At 35.8% G+C, this 27,207-nt stretch overlaps 1 protein-coding gene and 1 pseudogene across 1 annotated transcript in view; one reads left to right on the top strand and one right to left on the bottom strand.

Moving 5' to 3' along the window:
• Positions 1 to 5,960, bottom strand: part of LOC140611570 (large ribosomal subunit protein eL8-like) — a 40,340-nt pseudogene extending 34,380 nt beyond the window's left edge.
• LRP1B (LDL receptor related protein 1B) overlaps positions 1 to 27,207 on the top strand; it is a 1,825,680-nt gene that overhangs the window by 1,022,214 nt on the left and 776,259 nt on the right. The gene's annotated exons all lie outside the window — the stretch shown is intronic.

Below are 27,207 nucleotides of genomic sequence, written 5' to 3'. Positions count from 1 at the left end.
GTTGCTTCCTAGCAACTACTAAAATGGAGATCCTGAAAAAGGTTACTATAAGAAAAATGTCACTCTCTGTGTTGCCATTTACTTATTCATGGATTTGTGTATTCATATTCCATTCATTCAGTCAAATACATAATCAATTTATTGAGTAGTCTCACTCCACTGGGACATAAATATAAATCAGTTTTATTATTTTCTGATCATTGAATTCAACTGTGGCCTGTCAAATATGCCTTTTCATTCTCTTAGCTTCTTAAGAAGATCTCATGCTTTGTTTCAGTTACCTTACATTATTAAAAGGCTAGCCTTATCCCAAACTACAATTTCATATTAGACTTAAACTTCTTCTTCCTGTCCCCTTTTCCCAGCATGTCTGAGACATGTGGCTATAGGGAGTTGAAGTAAAGATGGACCTAGTTAATGAGTTCATTTTTCTCTACTTGATGAGCATCTTGTAAAGGAAGTAGTGATTTTGTTCTATGATCTTTTCTCCTAATCTTCCTCCGCACAAGTTGTGGGGTGGAGAGTAGAAATGTGTGGGAGGACAAGGAAAGCAGGATTATTATATAACTAGTTCTCTACTGATGGTGTAACATCTTCCCAGGTTTTTCTTAGTATTGGTCTAATTTCATTTTCTATTAGTTGCCTCTGACAATGTGATTGTTTCTGCAGACTTGGTTCATTCAGCCCTTTGCTGTGGTCCTCTAAGTCTGTGAGGGCTCTTGTAGAGAGGAGTAACAGCATGCATTGCATCTTCAAAGCCTCTTTCTGTTTCTGTTTTTTCAGACCTCTTCACAAAGAGTCATTGCTGAGAGTATGAAGACTCTTACATACTCTCAGCATCCTTCATAAAGAATTATATGCAGAGGGGGTGGTTCGACATATTGTTTTTCCCAGGCACACTGTCCACGAAAATCTCAGCAAGCCTCTTGTTTTCATGTATAATTCAAACATCAGGGAACATGGCTTCAAATGCTCTGAGAACACTTGCACCATGCTCTTCTCTACTCTGCAAGGAGCAGCCCCATGTGGACCTACAGTTTTCCAATGGAACAAATAATCAGCCCTGGAATATGAGGTCAGGTGTCCTAGGTACTCCTGATATTACAAGTGATTCTGTTGAGTTACCTCTTTGTCATATTTATCTTTGGAGGAGAGGAATACACACCTTTATTCTACCCTCTGGGGTCGCAGAGAGTAACTTCTAACACCAACATGATGATTTCAGTGATTTCTGTTGATTCCGTCTTCCCCTTCTCTACCCTTTACATTTAGGATGAAGATGGAGGAAAATGTGTTTGAGGGTAATGATGTTTGAGGGAAAAGATGTCGGAAACCTCTTCCAGTGCCTTAAGTTAGACAAATGTTTATTGCTTTTAGAATTTGCTTTTTCCTCAGTTTATAACTACAGGTTTAAGGAAAAGCTCCATTCATTATGCTGTGGCCTGAGATTATTGAACACTTAACTCTGTGCTAGACACCATGCTTGTCTTGGCCTTGGCAATGTTTACTCTTAACTTGGCAGTGTTGGTCATGCAAGGTTCTTCTCTATTTCTCCTTGTGGGCTTTTAGAGTCTGGTAATATTTGTTTTTACATCTTGGCTTTCTTTTGGGAAGTTCAGTATTAAGAGACAGATAATCCAGGAGAAAGGATAATGAGACTGGCTTCCAGAATGCATGCCTTATGCTGGGAAATAAAGGAAAAATAGTGATTATTATTCAGATAAAGTCATGTAGATGAGGGTCAGTATATCTTATTAGTAAAATTAATTAGGCAATCTATGCAATATTTAAATTTTAAAAAGTGTTAACTATGACTATTAAAAGCTTCAGAAAATATAGGTGAGATTTACTCTCCATTCCACTTGAGTCACTAGCATACTTTTCATTTTCCCATACTCTTGCACATAACATGTAGGCTCACACTTCTAAATTTGTTCCTTCTTAAGGAATGTATCTACATTTTAAGAAATAATTATGCATAATTCTTCAACATCTAGTGAATTTTTCCTAGTGTCATGTACATTTATCTCAAATAGTAGCAATCTTTTAAGACCTGGTATATTTGGAAGAGGTTCCAAGCTCAAAACTGGGACTTTTGATAGATATGAGTTTTATTTATGTTTTACTTTCTACATGTGCTACTAATGTAATTTCAGGCAAGTTAACTAATCTCGAGAAACTTCAACTTATTTGTAAAATGGTGGCTACTGATACTCATTCCCTAGTTTTCATTGTTGTTGTTGTTCAGAGATTAAATACACACAGAGATATATTCTCACTCACTAAGCCCAGCATTTTGCCTGTTGAAATGCTCACAAAGGAGTGGCTCCTCTTAGTAGTAATGGGATAATATGGTACTTGGTATATAAATGCAAAAGCTAGTCTTTTGTTTTCTGATTCTGTTGCTCCTTTGGTCACTCCTCAAAGTTTTCTTTCATCTAAATCTCTAGTATGTCCATATTTTTAGAATATCTGAATTTATTATGGAATTCTTCTGGCATTTGATCTGGCCAGTAAACCAGATTTTTTACATTAGGCTCAATGCCCTCAGCATCTACACGTGGGGGTAGTTCCCATAGGTCTACCCAGTTGTGACAATCTCAGTTTTTATTTGTTGTTGAAGTCTTACTAGTGGCTGCTAAGGTAATTTCTGCCTTAGCAGAAGAGCATAAGTCTGTGACATGTATGTATGATAGTTAGGTGTATGCATACATGTGCATGTGTGTGCACGTGCACTCATGTGCAAGCTTTCTACAGAAAGCTATGAAATCTAGCCCCATTGCTTCATAAGAACCAGAAAATAACAGATATCCAGTCTTCATGTGCATTTGAACTATTAGAGAAAGCCCTGTCCTCTTCTTGCTGTACTGCGTTAAACAGATTTCTCCAGTGCAATTAAAATGCTATTTAACACTTTTCAACAAAAGATTAAAGAAGATTTCACTAGAAAGAAATGAATGTGCTGGTGTAAATTGCTTGATCTATTTGTGCTTTACCTGCATTTTAAGGAGCTGCTCCTATAAGGAAAACAAGATATATTAAGAGCTTTTTCAGTCAAAGAATAAATTACAAATATTTACTGAGAGCTGATTATGGGTGAGACACTGTGTTAAGTGCTATACTTAGGCAAGTCCTTTGGCACTAAATTTTTTTAAGTGGGTTTTAGAATATTAATTTTTTACAATCATGGTGCATTTGGAAAGATTACTATTTTCAGTGTCCCCTGGACTTATGTTTTTACCTGAAACCAAATGATCCTTAATTTTTTAAATGGCCTTTGAACACTTAGGAACTGAGCAGCTAAATCAGCTCTTAATGAGACATATTTTAATGGCTATTGAAAATATCAATTAGTAGTCTTATTAAATTCATAGGTGAGGAGAATATCATATTAAGCATGTTAGATTTTTTTACCCTTAATTACCATGGCGCACTGAGGTCTGAGGTCCTCATATTAGCTAAGATGCTATTTCATTACAGAGTTGGAGTTAATAGCCTGAAGAAAAACAGTTGAGAAGACTGAGCATCAGTTATGGGAGAACAGCAATTCTAAAAGTACTCTAGAATATATTTAATGTTTCTGTTACCATAGGTTATTTTTAATAATGCCTGAAATAAAAATAAAGTAGTACCACTTGATGCTGTGCAATAATTATCTAAGTAGAAATTCACATTAGCTGATTTCAAAGAAGCACTTTAGCATTTACAAGGATGAATGCAGGGTATAATTGAATACTCTACAGATATCCAGATAATAATAAATAATTGTTTTTCTTGTTTGAATCCATGTATTTTATTTTCCTGTCACACCAAAACATTTTTGCAAACTGTTTCAAAGATAGAATATAGTGTAAATTAGAAATCTAAGTAGAAAAAAAAAAAAGAAATCTAAGTAGAGGCAAATTTTAATTTCTAATCTCCCACTGTATTTTACTATAGATTTATAATTCTCAAAAGCCTTTCATGTTTATCTTACTTGATCTTCACAAGAATCATATGAAATGTGAAGCACATTTTTATTATGACCATTTCAGGGATGAAGAAAGGGAGCCTCGAAGAAATTGTATTGTCTGCTCAAGGCCATGCAATTAACTCTCATCATTATCCCCCAGGGATTTTCAGCTTAAAATATTTAAAAGAGGACAGCTATCATTCTTTGACAATTTATTATTTAACAAACGTAGTTCTAGGTTCATTTAATTTGTTAATTAACAGTCATAACATCTCTCACAAAATAAATTTTATCTTTGTCATTTTATAAATTAAAAAAAAAGTTTAAGAACTGCAATAATTTGTTCTTATACAAACCAACCTATTTATAATGAGGAAACATTAAAAATTTCCTTTTTATTGTCAATATTTCTCAGGAAGAAAATATTATTGGGAATTTCACTCTATCATGTAACAGAGAAAAAATCTCCATTTTTAAAATAATGGTACTATATAAATTGTTTAAAATTTTAAATTTAAGTTATTAGAAGGTAGGCAAGATAAAATATTAATACATGACTTTTCTAAAATTAATTGCATGCCACCTGTCAATTCAGTTAAGTTGAACTTTTTAAAAATTTTTCTTTTCTCTCATCTCTTTCTTCTCTTCCTCTCTCCTTTTCTCTTTTTTGAAACAACATCAGTTGACAGATGTTTGCTTAATAGAGGCTTTGATGGCTACTTGATAAAGAAAATAACTGGTAGGGAAACTTTAGAAATTTCAGAATTTGCAAATTATTATTTGTTACTGCAGTTTTTTTGCTTGTTTTAAAAATTTCATGAAAGCACACAGTCTTTTGATCATGAATAAATCAACACAGAAAGATTGATTCTCCATGTTCTCTTGAAAGATTGTCTTTGAACAGAGTTTAGTGGTTAACTCCGTAATTATATAATGAGATTAGAAGGTTAAAAAAATATGTATTATATGAAAACCTGACAGCTTTTAATTTTCTTAGAAATTGATTGGGAGCCCACTGTATGTCAGTTTCTATGCTGGAAGTGCAAGATTTTGATATGTACCAAAGTACCTATCATCAAGAATTGAATAGTGAGCAATGGCTTGCCCCTCTCAGGAATATATATTTACAAAGGCCTCCTGCTGGGCTGTTCTCAGTGAAAGGTCAACTTTAATTTCTCAATTCATGTGAACTGTTACTTCCCATACACTACCCAAAGGCCTCTGGAACTATATTTCTGTCTACAGGCCTTATTTCACATGACAAAATATATACCAGAATCACTTAACTGAGAATAGACATTATTGTGGACTTAAGGGTCTGTTTTCAAAAACAAAGTCTAAGTTTTCTATATTAAAAATGTCACTTGATTATATAGCTAATCTCACTTCTGAGGAACTTCAATAAAAGAGAGTTTTTGGGAAAAAAATGTAGCACCCTGTATTTTGTATGGGTGCTCTCTCTAGAAACTGCTGGTTGGAATGCCTTTGTTCTCATGAGAGGTTTAATAACTGCCTTCTGAACCTAATTTGATTGAGCATATTTGATATGGGCAGCTTTAATAGGAAAGAGATGTTTATTCTTCAAGGTCCAACTCTAAATTAAACCCTCAGTTTTAAATGGCACAGAAAATACTCAGCAAATAAATTACTAGCCGTTACTAATACCTGAAAATAAATCAGGAAGAAAGAAATGAGAAGATAATAAGAGAGTGTTTTGAAGAATGTAGCAGGGTGGAATTATTTCATATCTCTTCCTGACCAAATGGTCCTCCTCAACCTGGGGTAATTGTTTTCATGAACTTGCAGGGCTTTTGTGAGCAGTGTGGAAAGAACATGAGAAGGGGGATGGAGCCAGCAAGGGAACACCTGCGTGGCCAGCAATACCTGCTGAAATAGTAAGAGCTAAGGGTAACTGGATGGTACAGGCAAGCAAATCACACTCGTGCCGAGAACAGATGCTCTTGTTGCTACTTGAAAGTCTGTCAAAGACTCTTCTTAACTGCACCATAGTGCAATTAGGATATAAAGAAGACAGTTTGATTTGGGTTAGGAATTAAAATAGACCTAAATCTGATCAAGATGAGAACAGAATAAGAAGGGAGTAGAAAGATCCTGGTGAAAGTATACCACAGGAAGAGTTCCTCAAGGTCTCATTAGGAAAAAAAATAATAATAATCTTAATAGAATTTAGTCTACATTATGTATTTTGTCTACCATTGTCCAATATTACAATAATATAATTATTGTATTATTGTATATTATTGCATTGACATATAATACATGTCATTATAGACTTCATTTCAGTTAGTACCATGGGCAAAAGCTCATTCTTTCGTAGGTGGTGTTGTAAGGGCTTATCTGCCCTTATCTTTGGGACTGATAGTCTAACATATTTCAGCTCTTATAGATTATCCCTCATAATCTGCTCCAAATTTTCCTTCAAAATACTGCCTCTTTTCCTTATAGTATTTGTCAGTAATTCCTTACTATAGCTATTTTACAGTTGTCCATAATATCACTGAATCTCTAGAAGCCAAGCAGTCCTTCATCCTTGGAGTGTGCCTCTGTCCTTTTAAATTTAGAATCCTTGCCTGAGTTCCTAAACAGCAGCTGCACGTACAGAGACATGGGCCCCATGATAATGAATATCTTTCTCAGCAGAGCCTGGAACAACAGGGAGACGGGTGTGGTGTGTAACCTAGCAATTTCACACTTTCAGGGAGAATACTTATTAACCAAAAAAGGTCAGTTGGAAAGGCTTGATGGTTTTAGTTATTTATTTTGCTTCTCCGAACATAGATGAGCAACGCATACCTAAGCTCTTGTCTCTGGTCTACCCACGTAGCTTTAATTATGCCATACGACTTCATCTGCGTTCTGCTTCATCTCAAAGTCTGGAAGCCAGATGAGGATACAGTTGGTCTCTAAGATCTCTTCAAACACTAAAGTTAAGTGATTTAAGGCATTTTTTGTTTCATCAGCATAGTTTTTAGATATAATATTATAATTATAAGGCTTGGGTAAGATAACTCTTTTAAAATTAATGTTAAGGTTAAAAATAGTTAAATATAGTATTTTTAATATTTAATACCACTTATTATTTTAGATTTTTTATAGTAAACATAGTAACCATTTAAAACATGTTTAAATGACCACGTGTTTAAAAGACTTTTAGTACTTAAAAGTCTTTGGACCTATCCCACAGGTACCAGAATGTGTGTAAATTATTTTGAAACTTTTTAATGTATTTTAATACATTCTCTTTGTAACTGAACAAATATGAGTTCACTTCTTGGTGAGTCAGAAACTGCACCAAGTTTAGTTGTCTGGCAAAACTTTTATTGACAGCAAATAGGGAGATCACAAAAATGGCTTCCAAAGCTGTGGACCAAACCCTCCAAGAGAAAGTGAATGGATGAGTTCCTTTTGTTTAGGGTTAGAATGAATATTTAGGCAAGGAATCTTTGTCATAGGATATAGAGGCAGGCATAAGGTCACACAGGCACCCTAAAAGAAACCATGCCTGTATATACATTCTATGTTATATAAATGCACCTGGGGCTCCTCCTTGAGTGAAAATTTTAGTATTATTTTTAAAGATTTTATTTATTAGAGAGAGAGAGAGAAAGAGAGAGAAGGAGAGCAGGCACAAGCAGGGGGAGTGGCAGGCAGAAGGAGAGGCAGAGGTAGACTCCCCACTGAGCTGAGACACCCCCCTCCCCTACCCCACCCCACAGGGCGGGATCTCAGGTGCCTGAAATCATGAACTGAGCCAAAGGCAGACACTTAACTGACTGAGCCACCCAGGTGCCCTGAGATTTTAGTATTCTAAAGAGGTAAAGGTAATTGTAGATCCTTCCAGAGGTTACTCTACTGTTCATCTTCACTGGCACAAGTCAGATTTAGTTACAAAGATCTGGGAGGGCCAGGTGGGCAGAAGCTCTTGTCAGGGCAGTCACCATCACTTGGAGAGTGGTTTTTGGGTTTCCTTTGCCTGAATCAAGAAGAAAGCCAGAAAGAAGAGCTTAGGGAATGAGACAGGACAATTAGGGAGTACAAGCAGGTGGGCAATAAAGGACAGGTCTTGGGTCTAGCTGGTGACATCTTCATGCCCCCCACCTTGGGAGTATTCTAAGTTCAATTCTTGCCATCTATTTGGTTTTCTCTAAAAAAGACATCACAATGAACCTTTTCTTATTTAAGATTTTATTTGTTTATTCATGAGAGACACACAGAGAGAGGCAGAGACATAGGGAGAGAGAGGAAGCAGACTCCCCACTGGGAGCTTGATGCAGGAGTCAATCCCAGGACCCCATGACCTGAGCCAAAGATAGATGCTCAACCACTGAGCTACCCATGTGCCCCAAAACTTTTCAAATATTAACAATATATTGATTTTTCAGTCACAAATTAATCTCTTTTACCCATACCCTCAACTCTCTTGTCCTCTCTTTATCTATTCTCTTCTCTTGGCAAGATAGCTAACTTGGTCAAATTCAACTCTCCATATCTATACGCTGGTATCTAGGCAGTTATTTATAGACAGAAGAAGCAGATAGCACACGAACAGAAAAATGGCAAACAAAATATGGAAAAATGGCAAACAAAATAATGTTCATTATTCTCATTTTAAATTATTAAACACAATTGTCTGAATAGATGACATTATAGCCCGGGAATTTCATTACATATTTTCTTCCACTACATCATTTCACATGATCCCTCTCTTTTCAGTCTTCTACCTCTTCTCCAATTTGTATTCTTCTCTGACTTTTCTTCTTATTTTAGTGAGAAAATTTATGCTGCAGAGGAGAACTTCCATATGCAACTACCTCCTATCAACCATCTCTATTTTATCTAAATTACTCTGCTTTTCTGCTTGTTATTTTGAGAGTGCTGTCTATGCTCCTGTCTAAAAGCTAGCTTCTTTTCCTTCTTTACTAGTTTTCTTCCTCCCTTGGCTCCTTAAAACATTATTTCCTCTTTATATTGCATTGCATTTATTGTTTTTTTTTTAATTTTCTTTTTTTTAAAGATTTTATTTATCCACGAGACACACACACACACACACACACACACAGAGAGAGAGAGAGAGAGAGAGAGAGAGAGAGGCAGAGACAGAGACAGAGACAGAGACAGAGGGAGATGCAGGCTCCATGCAGGGAGCTTGATGTGGGGACTGGATCCCAGGATTGCGGGATGATGCCCAGAGCCAAAGGGAGATGCTCAGCCGCTGTCCCTGCATTTATTTTTTTTATTTATCATCCCCATAGGTTACTAGCATGCCTAATATTTCCTAATGTGTTACCACCCACCCCAAAAAAGGATCCTGACTCTAGTTACTCTTTTCTCTGCTTCATAGAAAAACTCATTGCAAGAGTTGTCTCTACTCAATACCAGTTCCTCTCATCTGGTTCTTTCTTAAACCACTTCAACCATGATTTCTCTCTTTTTCATGGAGACCACTCTCAACAAGGTCAACAATCAGCTGAATCTGTCTAAATGAGAAGATCAATTTTCATTTCACATTTTACTTGAACTCTCATCAACATTGGTCACAGTCGATTACTATCTTTCCCCCTTGAAATATTTTCTTTCTTTGACTTCAGAGACCTTACTTCGTCCTGGTTCTGCTTCTGCCTCATTGGCTACATCTTCATAGCTCCTGTGTGTTCTCATATTCCTGACTGGCAAGTCTCACAGTGCTCCAGGTTCATGCTTTATTCACTCTACCTATACTCACTCGTTAGGTGAACCCACCAAGTCATTGCTTTAAATAATACTTATTACTAATTACTCCCAAACTGTATCTTTTATCTAGACCCCTTTCTTAAACGTCAGGCTTATATATCCAACTACCTAGACACGGTTTCTTTTGGGTATCTTAAAGGCATAACACATTTAATAAATCCAAATTTGAACTCCCCTACTCAAATATAGTAACTCAGTTTGTCATGATGTTTGAGTCAAAATTCATTTCTTTCTTCCTTTCATACCTTGAATCTAATAAAATAACAAATTATGTCAGCAAGAATTTCAAAATATTAAGAATCTAACTTCTTACCACCACCACCTGTAACTTTTTAGATGAAGCCATCATTATCTTCTTGCCTACATCACAAGAAAAACCTTTTCTTAACTAATCTCCTAAATCCCACCCTTACCCTGTTTTCCTTATCACCATAGTCAGAGTGATCACTTTTAAGTACAAGCAGATCACTTCTGCTTAGATGTCACCTCTCCACTAAGAACCTTCCAGTATTTTTCTGTTGTATTCAGAGAAAAAGTCAAAGTTCTCCAAATGGCCTACAAATCTTTACATTATCTGGCTCTGATCGTTCTCCCTCTCTGTGTTTATCTGACCTTATTTCACACCCTTCTATTCTACCTTAATTACGTAGAAGACACAAACAAATTGAGATTCTTGATTTCAGGAGAAAATAATTATTGACTAAACTTCACTAACCCAGCTGCTCCACCTTATCTACTATCCTCCAAACAAAATTGCTTAAACTTACTGTTTTCTTTTCCCTTAAAAATTAACATTATCAGAAGCTCAAAATACAATCTAAGGAACTAGATATACAATCTTCTATCATTTTTCTTACTTTTCATCTTCAATATTTACAGTCCAATCCTTTCGCTTATTAGTACAGGCCCCAGTTTTTCACATGTCTAACATTTATTGTGACAGTATGAATAATTCAATCTAACCCCACCCCCCCATACCCAAGGTACACATTCAAATTGAATCAACTTTTTAAAAAAGTGATGGAAGACAGCTTCCAAATATTTCATTTAATTCTTTAGTACAGTATCAATATAATTAGAGTGTATTATGTTATTTCTCATGGAGGTATACCACTTTGCCTTTATTGAGTTGTAACCTGGAATAAAACACAAAAACTGGATTTGAATCTACTTTTGTGCCAGGATTCATCAAATTGATAGAATCCACATTAAAGAAATACAGAATATTGAAACCTTTAGAGAAAGACTTTTGAGGGACTCCCAGGTGGCTCAGCAGTTGAGCGTCTGCCTCTGGCCCAGGGTGTGATCCCAGGATCCATGAGCGCACACTTCTGTTTTCCTTTCCTTGTTTCATTTTCCCACTCTCCTACCAGTGTTTTCCTTTAACTCCTAACTTTCTCTATAATCTTCGTGTCTGGGGAAACCCAAAATGAGATACACATACCAGAATACATTGAAAAGATGCTAACCCTGTACACAAGTCAGCATATAAAACTAAAAAATACTTGGAGGAAGGGAAACTTATACGTTTTCCATCTAAATAGAATCCCATGCTTTCATTTTCTGGATTTGCCATGATTTACATGAACAGCTTTATTTACTTTTCTTCAAATACTATGTAAAATATCATTTTAGGTTTTCATTGTTCCATATTTATTTTCAGACAGTGAATTAGATTCCTAAGGAATATATTTGCTAAGTATTGAGATTGAGATATTTAGAACTGGTTCTAACAATTCCACTAATTTTAGCCAGGTAGGAAAGGAACAGAATTTGGTAGTGAAATGAGGGAGACTCACACACCGAGAAAGACTTCAGAGAGATTCAAATTACAGAAAACAATACTCAGCATTTGGCCTCCAGGAATAACAGCCCACTGTGCCTGAAGGGTTGCTATGAATATTGTTGCTGCTGTTAGCCTTCCGTTCAATCTGTAATGGATTTTAGACTATATATGACTGCATAACATTCTAAGGATATCCAGATGTTGAGAGAATATTGCCAGGTAGTCACTTAAAGTGTTAGAAGTCTTTTATGGCACTCCATTTTCTCTGAGACTGTCTATAAAAGTCAGGGAAAAAGCTTTATAAGACTGCTAAAGATATAACATGTATGACTTTTTTTTTTTTTTAAAGATCTAGACAAATCCCTTTTATGTTGTCTCAGAGGGCTATGCATCAAGCTGGCTATAGCCCTTGGGTGTTGTCTTCTAGCATAAGTTGCAAAAGCAAAGCATGATATTGCTAGCCATTTTGACATTGATTTGAAAGGACCAATACGTTTATTTTCCCATTTTGGAGCACCCTAGTGCTGTTTTCTCTTTCTGACAGTGCCTGAAACAAGGCAGAAACCATGTTCTGTTTACCTTGCGGTTCCCAGCAATGCCTATTATAGTGCCCTCCAAAGAGTAGGCACTCAATAAATGTGCTTACTGACAAAGGTAAAATGACATTAGTCATCTCCTGGCTATGACCTTGTAAAGGGAATGTAAGTCCCTCTCACCACACGTAATAGAAAACTGCCTGTGGCCACTAATGGATGAAAAGTTTTTAGTAGCTACATTTGGGTGTTCCTTTAGTAATTTCCAGGTCTCGAGTCCTCATTCTGAAGCAGAACTTTTTAAAAAGGTGGCATGAGAACAATATATTGTCTTTAATTTTTTTTTATTCCTCTTTAAGATTTCAAAGGGGTCAAAACACTTCTCTATGGAAATAAGAAGAGCCCCTTTGATATTTTATACGGGAGTGCATAAGGATTTCTATATTCACGGACCTAATACAATTCTAACAGTCTACCCAGAGCCAGATTCCCTGCTATGTAGATTAAGCATGTGATAAGAAAATGTCTTCCTATTGTTGTTGCCCTAGAAGAATAACTGGGTTTAGTTTTAGAAAACTAGGGTTTAAGCCTACCTCTGTGTCATATTATGTAATTTTGGACAAAGTATTTAAAGTATTTAATTTCTTTGAAGTTCAGTTTCCTTAATAATACTGTCTAACATCAAAAGCTTGTTGCAAGGATTAAAAATAAGGAATAGGAGAGAGCATCCCCAGTAGCTCATCTATGAGAATAACTGTAAACAGAATTGTTGTCTGAAGTTGTATATGCTGAGTCATTTTCTGGGCTTTGCACACATCTCTAGTTCATCTTAAATCAACCTCGCAAACTCTCACTCTTCCTTCAGGTCTCTTCTCAAGGTACATACTCTAAAGTTTTCCCTAATTCCTCCTGGCAGCTGTAGGCATTCCCGCCACTTTAGAATCATGTTCATCTCAAATGCTAGTTGCTTGCATAAATGATTCCTATTGCTCTCTGAGCTCAGAAACTGTGTCTTCTTATATGTCTAGCTCTGGTTTATTGTACATCACTGTCATCTAGATGCACTATAGGAATCTCTGGTAACTGGTGAACATCACACAGGTGAATATGGCTCAACCTGTATAAAAATATTTATAAATGTTATAGTAAGATACCAGCATTCAGGATTATGTAGGGAGAATACATGCACTTTAGGAATTCTAACCCAAATGGAGAGATCTTTCTCTTTTTATAGCGAATCTTGATGAAACAGCCACATTGTCCTTTCCTTGCTTTATTTTGATGTCTGAAAGGAAGATTGAGTGATGAGAAGAAAGGAAACAACGGAATGACCAGACATCAGAAGTCATGGACAATATACCATTTTCTGAGTGTCCTGGGTGCCAGCATAATGTATAGCATTAATAATATTTTTGAATGAATAGATGTTGGTCAACTTTATTATTTTTTAAAGATTTATTTATTTATTTGAGAGAAAAAGAACACATGTGCAAGAACAAGTGAGGGAAGGGGCAAAGAGAGAGGAAGAAAGAATCCTCATGCCTGCTCCCCCTGAGCATGGAGCCAGATATAGCACTGATTCCCAGGATCTTGAAATTGTGACCTGAGCCAAACTCAAGAGTTGGCCACTTAGCTGACTGAGCTACCAGGTGCCCCCTTTGGTCTACTTTATTTAGAAGAACTGAAAGTTTAGATGGAATAGTCTGGTTATTTAGACCCTACTGCATATTGTGTTTTTCTGAAATTCAGTTTGTTGAATCTACATTTCTGCCACTGTCAGCCTATATCAGTGGTATGTAAGTGGCTGCTTATTTTATCCAAGCACTAATTTTCTAGATCATGTCAGTAGCTATCAAAAAGCCCCTTCTCATTTTCACACATTATGTATTATTGGCAGCAAGGGAACCATTGGCGTGCAGAGCAATAAGCAATCTTCTGACGATTGATACTTTTGATACCACCCTGCTGTTTATTGAAGAAACCTCAAACCTCCATTGATTGCCCACTGAGGGTTGTCTGTGCATAAGAGGTGAATTGAAGCAAAGGGGCTGGTTCACTGTTGAGTCCTTTCTGTGCCACTGGGCAGTGTAGCAATCCTCATATGACCTATTTCTATTTGCACAGCTTTTTTCTAGTCCTGCTTTTCTTCAGTTCTTGAGACAATTAATATATATGTAAACTTTTATTTGTGTGTCATATATTTGAATATGCATAAGTATATGTTATATATGCACATCTAATAATATATTGTAAAAGTTAAAAATTAAAAAAATATATATATATAAATGCCCAAATTTCCTCTTCTTAGAAGGATACCAGTGAGACTGGATAAGGCTCACCCCAGTAGCCTCATCTTTACTTAATTACCTCCTTAAAGATCCTATCTCTAAATATCGTCGCATTCTGAGGTACTAGTTCAAAATCTTGAAAGAAATAATTTGATTAATTCGGTTCATTAGTTTTTGCATAAGAAGTATATTGGCTACACTTGGCTCAAATTCCTATCCCTGATTGGTACCTGTGATCGAGTGTGGTGATTGGGGAGGATTAGTATGAGGTCATATAATATAAAGTAAAGTGTGGACATTTTGACCTACTCCTTATTCCAAGAATTATGGGAAGAGAGTCACATTGATCTGTGACTGGCAATCAATGTCTTAAAACTCAGTGTTTTTATAGATTTTGTTCAGAGCTGTTTTCAAGCTTTGTCTTTACTATCAGAAATGAAGTAATTTTATTCCATTTCTATGAGGTTGACTCACATGCCTATCCCTATAGTACCCCTCCTATACCACTATCACCACATCTGATCATGGTTTGTATTAAAGGCTTCATTGAGGTTTGTTATGACTTTCTGGAAGCACTGCAACTAGAACAAAACACAGGATTCCACTTAAAATTCTCCATGATAATAATTATGTGGGTAGAATAATATTTTCAATTTTGTTTTACTAATACTTCTCTTGATTATACTTGCCTGTTTTGGCCATAGTAGCACATGGGGTTAATGTCCTCAGAAAATCATCTCTTCTGAGAGTAGTCTTAACAAACTATTTGGAATAAAGACAGTAAGATGAGTTCACCTGTGTGGACCAATTGAATAAGTAATAAAAGCATGGCTCAGATTCCTAAACAAATAATGTTGACTATTTTTCCCTAATGCATTACCATAAGCTTGCTCATTTGATCCTTATGCCATTTTTCTGCCAATCTATAGCCTCTGGAGATTTTCCTATAGCTTATGAACATTGACTTGGCATTTCACTACTGTTTTTTGTAGAAGCTTAGTATGATTTGCTAACTTTGATGTTTCTGTATGCTGTTTCTCCAATTATTTATACCAAAGTAAAATAAGAGCTGTGATGAAATGGATCTATATAAATTTTTTAATGCATTTCATTCAGAGGAGTGTTCATTTATCTTTTTATTTTCCATTGTCATTGCTAAAACAGATTTTTACTCAAAGTAGATAAGTAATTTTAAATGTAGCACTTTGCAAAAATCTTTATGAATATTTTAACTGTATTATGCCTATTAGTGGCCTTTTATCTTTTTTAAAAAATTGTATTTTCTCAAAGAGCTCTCAAAATATCCAATTTATGGCTAGTTTCTAGAGAAGTTGTGAGAGAATATGAGAATCTTCATGGTAGAGGGATGGCCCTCTTTAACTTATATCACGAGTACCTCTCACCTTGTACATTATGAGAGTACAAGCATTTGTTTCATTGAAGTTGTCCTAGGCCTCTTAGCAGCATCTCACATTTTCTTTTGTAGCCTAAGATCTTCAATCGATATACAGTTCATTAGCTTATTGAGTATGAAAGCGAGATTCACCAAGTATATCTTATACCATCCATAGCCCTGCCAAAATCAGAGTCCTTTTAGCAAGCACTTATTCATCCAGCAAACTGATATTTATAACTTGGAACCCTGTATAAAATTACCTCCATTTCCAATTATCATCCCCAAACTCTCAGCTACAAAGAAATAGAACACATATGAAATAAGAAGTATGGAACAGAGGAAGGAGGGAAACATATGCATGTTGAGTATCTTTGACATACCAACTATCTCATTTCATCTAGCTTAGAAAAAACGCATCCTTGATCACTCTTTTTCTAACTTTATTGATGAAGCTGGGGCTTAGAAACTAAGTAACCTGCTGAGAATCAAATAGGTACTTGGAATCAAAGATGAAATTGAAACTCAGGTCAGTCTGACTGTATCTTTGTATATATCATTTCCTATCAAGCCTGAAAATCACATCAGTTTGACAATGCCTGACAAAATGGGTGTTCAATAAGTATGTGTTGAACAAAAGTATAAATTAGTAATTCTCTAAGGTTTGTATTACTTCTGCATATTCTACTACCTTTGTCCAAAGGTTTGTTCTGGATTGCAACATCAAAGCAGTCAGAATCAGCATACCGTTTACTTTCAGGGCAGGACAATCAAATCATAAAACTAAAATAATGCTAAGAGCTAGAGGCAGGTGACAGGGCTAGAACCAAAGTATGAAATTAAGGATGTGGAAAGAACAAAAGCAGCCACTAAGAAACAAAATCAGTAAGATTTTAACTATCCAAGGGTAGGAACACAAGATAGTAGAGTTTGGACTTTAAGAGCAAACACCAAAGCACAAACTCAACAGGACAAGGCATGAGAGAGACAAATGTCTAGCACGAAAAGATGTACCTGCAGTCCTCAAATTCCTGATCTCATCCCCTCTATTGTTGATTTGATCAATATTATGATATGTACTCAATCCTTTTACTTTCTAATAGAATTTTATATCCTGAATGTGAATTGACCGTGATTCTAAAAGGGTGAGTTCTGTTTAGCATTTAGGGTATATTGAAGTAATCTATTTCTGTCAAACTATTTGCTTTTGGCACTTGATGAATATTGGTTGGGTATTTTGGAATGAAAATACAGACTTAATGATATTGGATGGGTGCCTAAAAAATCTTGGAATGATTTATATCTAACTGACTATATGATTACTCCATAAAGATTATTGTCCCTGCTTTCAAATCGCTTACAGTCTAATGCTGGATTCCAAACAATTTAAGTAGTATACGTTATGTTAAGTGAGATTACTTTTCACAGTTTTACAAATTCTTCTTAAAATTAATTTACCTGCATTCAGTATTCTAACTTAACCAGTTTATTTTGACTTTAATTATTATACTCAAATGAACATTTATGTGCATACTGATATAGGTTCTAACTGATGAAGATATATGTCTTCCAAAAGGTTCTCATAACAGGAAGGAAGAAAGAAAGGGGAGAGAAAGGAAGGGAAACGAACTTGAATTATAGGTTTTGATACCATAAGTTTTTAGACCATCGGTATTTGCTTGGCTATATAGTGCATTAAAAAGCTTGAGTCTGTTGTGCTCACTTTCATTTAGCACTTTTGAAGCACTTTACATGAGTGTTATCATCTATATTTACATGCATAGAAAAAGTGATGAATAATGCACCCATATCAATTAGCCTTGCTCAGTCTCTCAACACATTTGAGCTCTACTTGTAATTATTTCAATGGTCCAAATACTAAAGAAAAAAATTCATAAGTACAGTGTTATTGCAATTACTTGTTTTTCAGACACACAAAATATTTTATATACTATAGAGATAACTGATTCCTTTTTCAAAATGTTTACTTTCTAATTGAAAAAAACAAGGTAGGAAATCTGAATACTGTTTTGATTTTTGTAAATGATAGTTAAAATTCAATATAATTAGAACTTAAGAATGTGTGTTTTATAAGCATATAACACTATATGGGAGAACAGGGAAATTTGGGGAGGAAATTGAGCACAGCACATTTCCATGAATGAAGAAACCTGGAGTTTTAAACCAAATCCTCTAATTACTTTTTCTGTATGATCCTGGGCAATATATAGCAATTTATATCTCTAGGTCTGCATTATGATCCAAGGTGGAGAAAAGATAGTTTCACCATGGTAGTACAGAGGTCAACATTAGCTCAGATTCATTTTCATTTGGTACATTTACTTTTTTATTGATAGCATCACTTGAAGTAAATCTTTATCATTCCTAAATTCTAGTTAGCAGAACCATTACTTCACATAATCGTTCAAAAGCAGCCTTAACACATTCCCTGTGAGAAAGTTAAGGTCATATATGAGGAAAGAGAGAATACTTCTTTCTTTAGGGTTGCTTTATGCTTCTCTTCTTTTCTCTTCCCACTCTTCCTTTCCTTCCCCTCCCCTCCCCTCCTCTCCAACTCCTACTCCTTTTTTTCTTTCCCTGCACCCCTTTTCTGCCTCGATCTCATCTTTTTTTCTCTATCATCTCTATTTCTATCTCTCCTAACAGGCTTTTTCCGGTTACACTCTTACATACCTCAACATAGCTAACCAATGCTCTGACTTTAGACTTCAAGCCAAAAATCACTAAGAGATTTCTGTGTCATAATTTTAAAAATCTAAGTCAGAGAACCTGATTAATGCATTGCAATCAATTTATTGGATGCCCCATGGCTAGATCTCCACTGCTGGTCTAATAATCTAGGGAAAGGGGGCAGGGGTGGGAGGTGCTGCATTATAAGGGATGACGTACTTCAGGAGCTAAATCCTGTGGGGAAGAACCTCTTCCTGGAAAATAAACAAACAAACAAACAAACAAACACATAATGAACAGGATAGGTACCCCAAACTGAATTTCCTAACTGTGCATTCTGTATTTTGCAAAGATTATCAATGTCAGAGACTGCTCATTAGGTTCATGGCGGATAATACAATTTCTTTAGAATATCCTGGTCACCAGCCAATTGAGCATTAGGCCATGAAGCCTTGGTCCACTAGGTCACTATCTTGTTTTCATTCAACTGCACAATTTTCATCTTTCTTCTACAAATATTTAGAAACACTTTTACCTCACAATTTAATTCAAATTGGTAAAAACCCATTATGGCAAATAACTAAAAATTGTTATTTGTTAATTTGTCTTATGGGATAAATGTGTATATATATTCAAATATGTATACATATATTTGAAACAGACTGGCAGATGAAAATCTATATATTTCTAATGGTTTCATTGTTTTTACCCATAATGGAATATGAACTTTGTTCTTTTACTTTTGCTGTTTCCTGTGGCAAAATAAAGGTTGGAAGCATTTATTGAGGAAATTACAAATATTATATTTTTAGACTTCTGAATTTTCTGAGCCATTGATCAAATCGTTGATTACTCACATAGCTTTTTAAGACAAATAAAATTACCTTATAATAGTTCATATTTTTCTTTTAAATTGCTGATTTTCATAAGCAGCTCAATACATTTATTGTCAGTAAAACATTTGACTTCTATTTCTCTTTCTGTAGTAATGAAAGGTGTTTCAGTTACAATTTGTTTTAACTACGGATATTTATCACTTAAGAATTCTCCAGTTGCAAATGGTAGAAAACTCCAGTTTAAGCAAAATGAGAAATTTAATGGCTCAGGTCACTAAATAAAACAAGCAGTGCTGATTTTAGCGTGGCTTGATTTAGGGCTTCAAAATAGGTCCCCAGGACCTGTGCTTTCTTAATTTGGCTTGCTAAACAAATCCGGTTCACTCTTATGCTAATTACCAGTTATCTGAACTGTCAAATATCTGTTTTAAATTCTCACAAAATGAAGAGGGATTCTTCTAAATAATTTTTGGGCACTGTATCAGTCAGAGTTCCACCAGAAAAATAGAACCAGCAAGATTCATAAATATGTATGTATTTCTTGTAAGGACTGATATGTGGTTGTGGGAGCTAGCTAATTAGATGAAAATGTTTAGGTCAGGCAGTCAGAAAGGGGAGGCTGAAAGTCTTGGACAAAGCTGATGATGGAGTCCACAAGTGGAATTTCTTCTTCCTCATGGAAACTTTGGTTCTGCTTTTAAACTATTCAGTTAAGTAGAATAAATACGTCCAGATTATGGAAAATAATCTCCTTTATTAAACTTAGCTGATTATACATGTCAATCATATATACAAAACATCTTCACAGTGACACCTAGGTCAGTGTTAAATTGAATCACTGGACACTATAGCTTGTGAAATTGACATGTAAAGCTAAATATCATAGGCACTGATATTAGAAGGAAAAAAATGAAGATTGAGCAGCAAACAGTAACTTAAGAATTTGCTAGGGAAAAAAATTCTAACATGGGTTTGATTCAAACAATCTGTTCTCTGAAAAATTAATTGGCCTCCATGCAAGAAATTACTAAGATTGGGACAAGATTACCATTATTGAATAGCCTACCATCTTTAATTCTTGGCCATGACACTAACAAGAGCTTGTTAGAAGACCTACTTCTCTCAATTAACAATTAGCAGAGCTATCCTACCAACCTTCCTTAAGTATTTATAAATTGTAAAGTAGGTTTATCTTCAAAGATCTTGCTTCCTATTCCCTCCAGAGGCACAGGCTGCAAGCCTCTGAATTCCCTGTTGTATTCCCAGAACCTTTAACATAGTAGATGCTAACTTAATATTTCTGAAAAGAAAGAATGGATAGGATACAGAAGGGAGAATTAGATACAAACATATTTTCAATATTTTGCTATTATGATGTTATGGTGATAACATGGTGCATCGGTGGACTCTTATTTGTAAAGATGTCTCTTAAAGATAAATTTCTGGGATAGAGTTTGTTGGATCAAAGGGCAAATGCATATTTAGCTTTTTAAAAATAGTGTCCAAACTTGCACGACAGTGATTATATGAATTGGAGATTTCAGCAAGCTCCCCAGGCGATTATTGTGTCTAATAATACTTAAGAATAACTACTTGAGAACATGAGTATTTACCTTTTTATTAACTCTCGCCAAAAAAAAAAAAAAAAAAAAAGTGCACCTGTAGTACTACAGGTAATTCATTTACTTGCATACCAGCCAATTTGCACTGTCCTACACAATTAGTTGTTGATGGAACCCCTGAAGCTCATCTCGATCAAGGAACCCTGGTCTAGAAGCATTTCACAATTATAAAAATACTTGTTTTTCTAACTCAATGAGGATAGTTGTTTATTTCACTAGCTTCATTTGGCCTCTGCAATCCTTTTTTTTTTTTTTTTAAGATTTTTTTAAATTCATTCATGAGAGCCACAGAGAGAGAAGCAGAGACATAGGCAGAGGGAGAAGCAGGCTCCTTGCAGGGAGCCTGATGCAGGACTCGATCCCCGGACCCCAGGATCACGCCCTGAGCCAAAGGCAGATGCTCAACCGCTGAGCTACCCCAGCATCCCATGGCCTCTGCAGTCTTAACTACACTTAGCCTAAGCCTGATCCTGCATTTCTGCTTAAAACTGAGCCAAGAAATTTGGATAAAATCCCTTATGAAGAAGTTATTGATTTACAGAACTTTTGCCTTATTTTTTTTCTAAGTACATCTACCCTTCACAGCTAGGAAAGTGAACATTGAACAAAGAAATCTTTATCTTTTTACACTGTTATTTTATCTGTATAACCATATGATTTTATCATCATTGCAATATTATTGCACAATCTATTCCAACAGCAAACTGAAATGTGTGCGTAAGTATAAACAATAAATAATATATGAGAAAACTGTGGTTTAAGTAAAATTTTATTTTTCTACATGCTGTCTTTCTTCCATTTAATAAGAATTTAAAATAGAAATTGATGGTTTGGGTAACTGGCAATTAGCATAGCAGCGGACCAGATTTATTCAGCAGTCCACAACTTCATGGATACTTACCTTAGTCACTTTCTGAAACAGCCATCTGTGTTATCAGCTCCGAAAAATGCCTTCATAAACCAATAAGACTTCCTTAAGTGCTAAAATTAGGTTATACATCTCTGCATATCTCAAAGAGCAACTTTTTGACATCTAATATATTACTGCAAATATTTTACTGTTCCACATGAATCAAGTATATTGAGCATGAGCCTTTGAGGATTGACATCCTGCAAACTGACCCCTGAAGGACTCCTAAGATAGCATTGCCCTTGGTCATGAAGTTAATATGCCTAGACTGTAAAATCCATTCTTCATATTAAATGGAATAATACCTTGAGATCTTATAAGACAGGTAGAGTTTCTGAGAGAAATCTGAAGACACAATATAGTCAAGAAATATATTTTATGAAAGTTATTATACTAGAATGCTACTCTCTATTCATCCTTGTCCCCAATTAATTATCAAGTCCTATTGACTAAGATCCCAAAACATTCCTGAACTCTCTTTTCCATTTTCAGCCCCTATACAAATGCATAACTACCAAACTAGTATCTCCTTGCCTAATCTCCTAAAACTTTCAAACCATACTACTCACAGGCAGCGATACTCTTAAAATTCTTGTTGATTATATTAAATAACCTACTTTAAAGTAAACAAAGAAGCAAGCTTTTGCTAGGTACTAGATATAGGTAGTTTGACCCTTTTAGCAATACAGCCGAGTGTTATCATCTGGTATCTGTAGATAAGTAGAAAAGAATGCTGAGGAAATGCCATCAAAAATGAAAATTGGTCAGGCACTGGAAAACTGAATCTTACCATGAACCCTTCACTAATCCCTACAAATTCTCCAAAGGGAACTATATGCATAAAGGACAGTGCAGTCAATCTGAGGCCAAGGAATAATTTAGTGTTAGCTGATGATTTGGGTTCAAAGTAGAATTCCAGTGAGCTATCCTGGATAATGTGGAGAATTTATTTTCTGATGCTACAATGACCTTATCCATATTTTTTCCCCTTTAACTGGATTTCAAAGGTGAGTTTTAGATTTTATTATCCAATATGAGGAAATCAGTCCATAACCTTTGTGACTGTGTGTTTGTGTGTGGAGGAGTGGGGAAGAAGGGACGATGGGAGGAAGGCAGGAAAGGAGGAAGGAAGGAAGGAAGGAAGGAAGGAAGGAAGGAAGGAAGGAAGGAAGGAAGGAAGGAAGGAAGGAAGGAAATTGAATAAATGAGCAGACTTATGACTAGTTCCTAAGTATGCAATACTGAATAAAGAAGATATGTCCTTTGTCCTCTTGGAGGTTATAGTCTACTTAGTAAACAGATCTTAAACATAGAGAGTGTGTGTATATGTGTGTGTATCTTTTATGCAAGTAAGATAAAGAAGAATGTTTTTTTATGAATATTATCCTTTTTTAGATGTATTTATTTGTTTATTTATTTATTTATTTATTTATTTATTCATGAGAGACACAGAGAGAGGGAGAGAGGCAGAGACACAGGCAGAGGGAGAAGCAGGCTCCATGCAGGGAGCCCGACGTGGGTCTCCATCCCAGGTCTCCAGGATCACACCCTGGGCTGCAGGTGGCACTAAACCGCTACACCACCAGGGCTGCCCAAAGAAGAGTGTTATAAAAAATATGGAATGACATGAGATTATATCAGATAGACCTAACTGATATTGGAATAGCAGGAAAGGTTTTTCACAGAAATTGACATTTAGATTGAAATCTAAAGCCAAGATTGAGGTACCATGACAGAAATCACTTTCCAGACTGGGACACAGGATATGTGAAGTGCAGAATGGAAGAAAACACATGGATTATTTAGGAAACTGAAAAATGGCAAAGGTATTGGAAGTGTCTAAATATACCAGAGGATGAAGCTGGAGAGATAGGCAGAGACTAAGTCATGCTCACCATTGTTAATGTCAGGAATACATGGTTTTATTCTGACAGCAATTAGCAGCTATAGGTGGGTTTTATAATACATAATCCACTCTCATTTTAATAAGATCCCTTTGACAACAATGAGGAGAGTGGTTTACAAGGAACAAGAAACAGATGAGATGTAAGTCCCCAGGCAAGAGATAATGGTGACTTGGTTTAGAAGAGAGAAACAGAAAAGGAAATAAATATAGGATTTGAGATATATTTTGAATCTAGAAGTGGCAGGATGGGGTGATGAATTAGATATAGAGGATAAGGTAGAGGTTATGGAGGATGGATTCCTGGGTTCGGAATGAGTCATTGGGTAGAAAATGACACCATTCGCCAAAGTGGAGAAAAGTGAAAGGATAGATTTGCTAAGAAAGAAGAATAATTTACTACTAGATACGTTACATTTGAGGTGGCTAAAGGAATTTAAATGCAAATATCAAAAAGGCAGGTGTATTTATGAGTTAGAATCTCAGAAGATAGGTTAAAATATAAAAGAGTTATTGGAATATTGATGAAAATCATGGAAACTAAAGATTTGTCTATGAGAAAATTTAGAGATTCCACATCTGAACCTGGAAAACTCCAGTTTTAGAATCCTGGACTTGATACAGAAAAAGGAGGTGGAAAAAGTAGCTAAGAAAAAGCAGTCAGGTAGGAAGAATGCCAAGAGAATGCTAAGAGAAGAAAGAAATCAAAAGGGATTAACTTGGTCTGATGCTATAGAAAGGTCAGTAAAAAGGTCTGAGAAAGGTTTAGCCACATGGAAGTAATTGGGAACCTCTGTAAGTTAAAAAAAAAAGAAAAGGCAGGGGAATGGTGGAATGGTGAGGTTGGAGGATATATCCCTGTGTTTTAAGGATGGTTGAGGGGAAAAAAAAAAAGTCATCTTGCCTAAACAATTATTTGGAGAAGGTTAGATGCAAATGAAACAGGAGAGTGATTTGAAGTTAAGAAAAAAGATTTGTTTCAGGATGATAAATAATAGACTAAGTTCATAGGTTGAAGGTTAAGATTTAGTAGAAGAAGAGAGATTAAAAATGCAGAAAGAAGTGGGAATCATTGAAGACAAGTTTCAGAGGAGATGGGATGAGTATCTGTGTTTACTTTGTACTGGACTAAAAGATTGGAGGATGCTTCCTTCTGTATTACAAAAGGAGAGGGTGGGGAAGAATTAATGATTAATGTAGATGTAGATGGGTTTTAGCTGGGGCTGTAAGAAAACAAATGAGTTGCTTTTTGATGTGCTCTCACTTCTCTAATAAGAGGAAAGATCATCCTCTGATAGTGGAGTGAAAGTGGAATGAAGTGAATTAGAAGGCTGGGAACAGTGGAAAAGAAATGAGAAATAAAACCTGAAAGTTGGCTGATGGGCAGAGAATGGAGAGGGTCAGTGGGGACAATGTCTCAATGAAGTCAAAGAGTTATTGCAGTGAGAGTACCTGCACAATACAGATAGAAAACATACTGCCAGATGGAAGAATAAGATGGTCTAGTATGTATGTGTGTGGGGGGAAGCAGGGTATCTCTTTCAGTGGAGATAAAATTTCTGGTGATAATATACTGTTTATCACGATGGAAATTTATGGTTGAAGTGTACTGGAAATAAAAGGTCATACACAGACAGGAGGGAGAAAAAAAAAAGCAAGGGAGAAAATTGCGAACCCATTCTTCTAGATACTTCCCTGGTTCAGAGTAATCCAAAAGAAAGCTTAGGTGCTGTCTCTTAAAAATAATGAGATTTAAAAAAAATCAGAAGATTGGCAGATGATTTTTTGAGGATGGGTGCTATGTGTGAGACATAAAAATAGGAGATGTTACAAGGTAAGAGGAAAATAAAAATCCAGAATTCATATTGAGGAGGGCAGTGATTTTATATCTACCCGTCAAGATCTTGTTAGGAGCCCACATTTTCAATGACTACTAAGAAACATGACCTCAGGAGCTGCTAAGTTTCAGTAAAGGTAACACATTGGAAAGAACATTAAGAGTAGGTGACGGGCACTGAGGGGGGCACTTGATGGGATGAGCACTGGGTGTTATTCTATATGTTGGCAAATTGAACACCAATAAAAAATACATTCACAAAAATAATAAATAAATAAATAAATAAATAAACAAACAAACAAACTATGAAAAAAGAGTATAGACTTAGAATATTGGGGCATTTTTGATCATGGAGTAGGAGTTTCAGAGGGCAGATCAGAAGGGTTTGGGTAGGAAGAGAGGAGGTCATATCAATGGATGGAAATTAATGCTGCACTGCACTTTAAGCAGAGAACTGCATAAACAAGGGGAACAATGTTGAAAGATTTTATCTTAGATACAGATGAGTTTATAAGAGTTCCAATTACAGTCTGAGAATAAAGCCTCTGGCTAGTCAAAATGTGAAGCCAACTGTGTCATTATTTTTCAGGCATATTTGGCAGTTGCAGTTGAGCCATGGGTAGCAGGAATGAGTGAGTGAACATAAACCGCATGGTTCTTTTCTTGGAGAAGAGAGGGGAAATGATGGGTCATAAGCAAGTCAAGTTGGACCAGCCTTTTTCTTGCTAGTAGGGCCAGTGTCTACCCTCAGTACTGACCATCCAGAGAAAGATGTTAAGGTTTGGGTTTTTTTTTCCCCCACCATGTCCCAATCTATGTTAAATGGTGATGAAGTACCTATGTGACAAAGAGAAAAATAATAATAAAAAATAATAATGTGCAAATCTTTCTATTTCTCTACTCTTTTTTTTTTTTTTTTTTTTTTTTTTTGAGAGAGAGAATATGTGCATGCTAGCAGAGTGGGGATGGCAGAAGGAGATGAAGAGAGAGGATCTTAAATAGGCTCTACACCCAGCATGGAGCCAGACACTGAACTCGATCTCATGACCCTGAGTTTGTAATCTGAACTAAATCAAGAGTTGGATGCTGGGGTGCCTGGGTGACTCAGGCAGTTGGGCATTTCCCTTCAGCTCAGGTCATGATACTGGGGTCCCAGGAGGAAGCCCCACATTGGGCTCCCTGTTCAGTGGGGAGTCTGCTCCCCCCTCTTCCTCTGCCCCTCTGCCTGCTTGTATGTGTTCTCTCTTTCTCTCCCTCTCTCTTTCTCTCTCTCAAATAAATAAATAAAATCTTAAAAAAAAAAAAAAGAGAGAGATGCTTAACTGAATGAGCCACCCAGGTGTCCCTCTCTACTTTTATTTTTTAACCACTCCCCTTTTACAATGATTGGTTTATTAATTGCTGAGTGGAATCTTGGCTCTTACTATATGGAAAATGGGAAACAAATGGAAGGAAAGCCTAAAAAACTAATATTTATTATTTTTTTATCATCAATCTCCATGATTGATTTATTTTCTAGGTGGAATTCTGTACCTCTTAATCCCTTTTACTATTTTACCCACCCCCTCATCCACCTCCCCTCCTGCAGCCATCAATTTGTCTCTGTATTGGAGAATTTGTTTTTATTTGTTCATTTGTTTTTGTTTTAGATTTAGATTTGTAAGTGAAATCATATGGTATTTGCGTTTTTCTGTCTGACTTCTTT

This window comes from Canis lupus, chromosome 20, assembly GCF_048164855.1.
Source record: "Canis lupus baileyi chromosome 20, mCanLup2.hap1, whole genome shotgun sequence".
NCBI classification, from domain to species: domain Eukaryota; kingdom Metazoa; phylum Chordata; class Mammalia; order Carnivora; family Canidae; genus Canis; species Canis lupus.
Note: the sequence above shows the minus strand (reverse complement) of the source record. Positions and strands in the feature narration are given on the sequence as shown.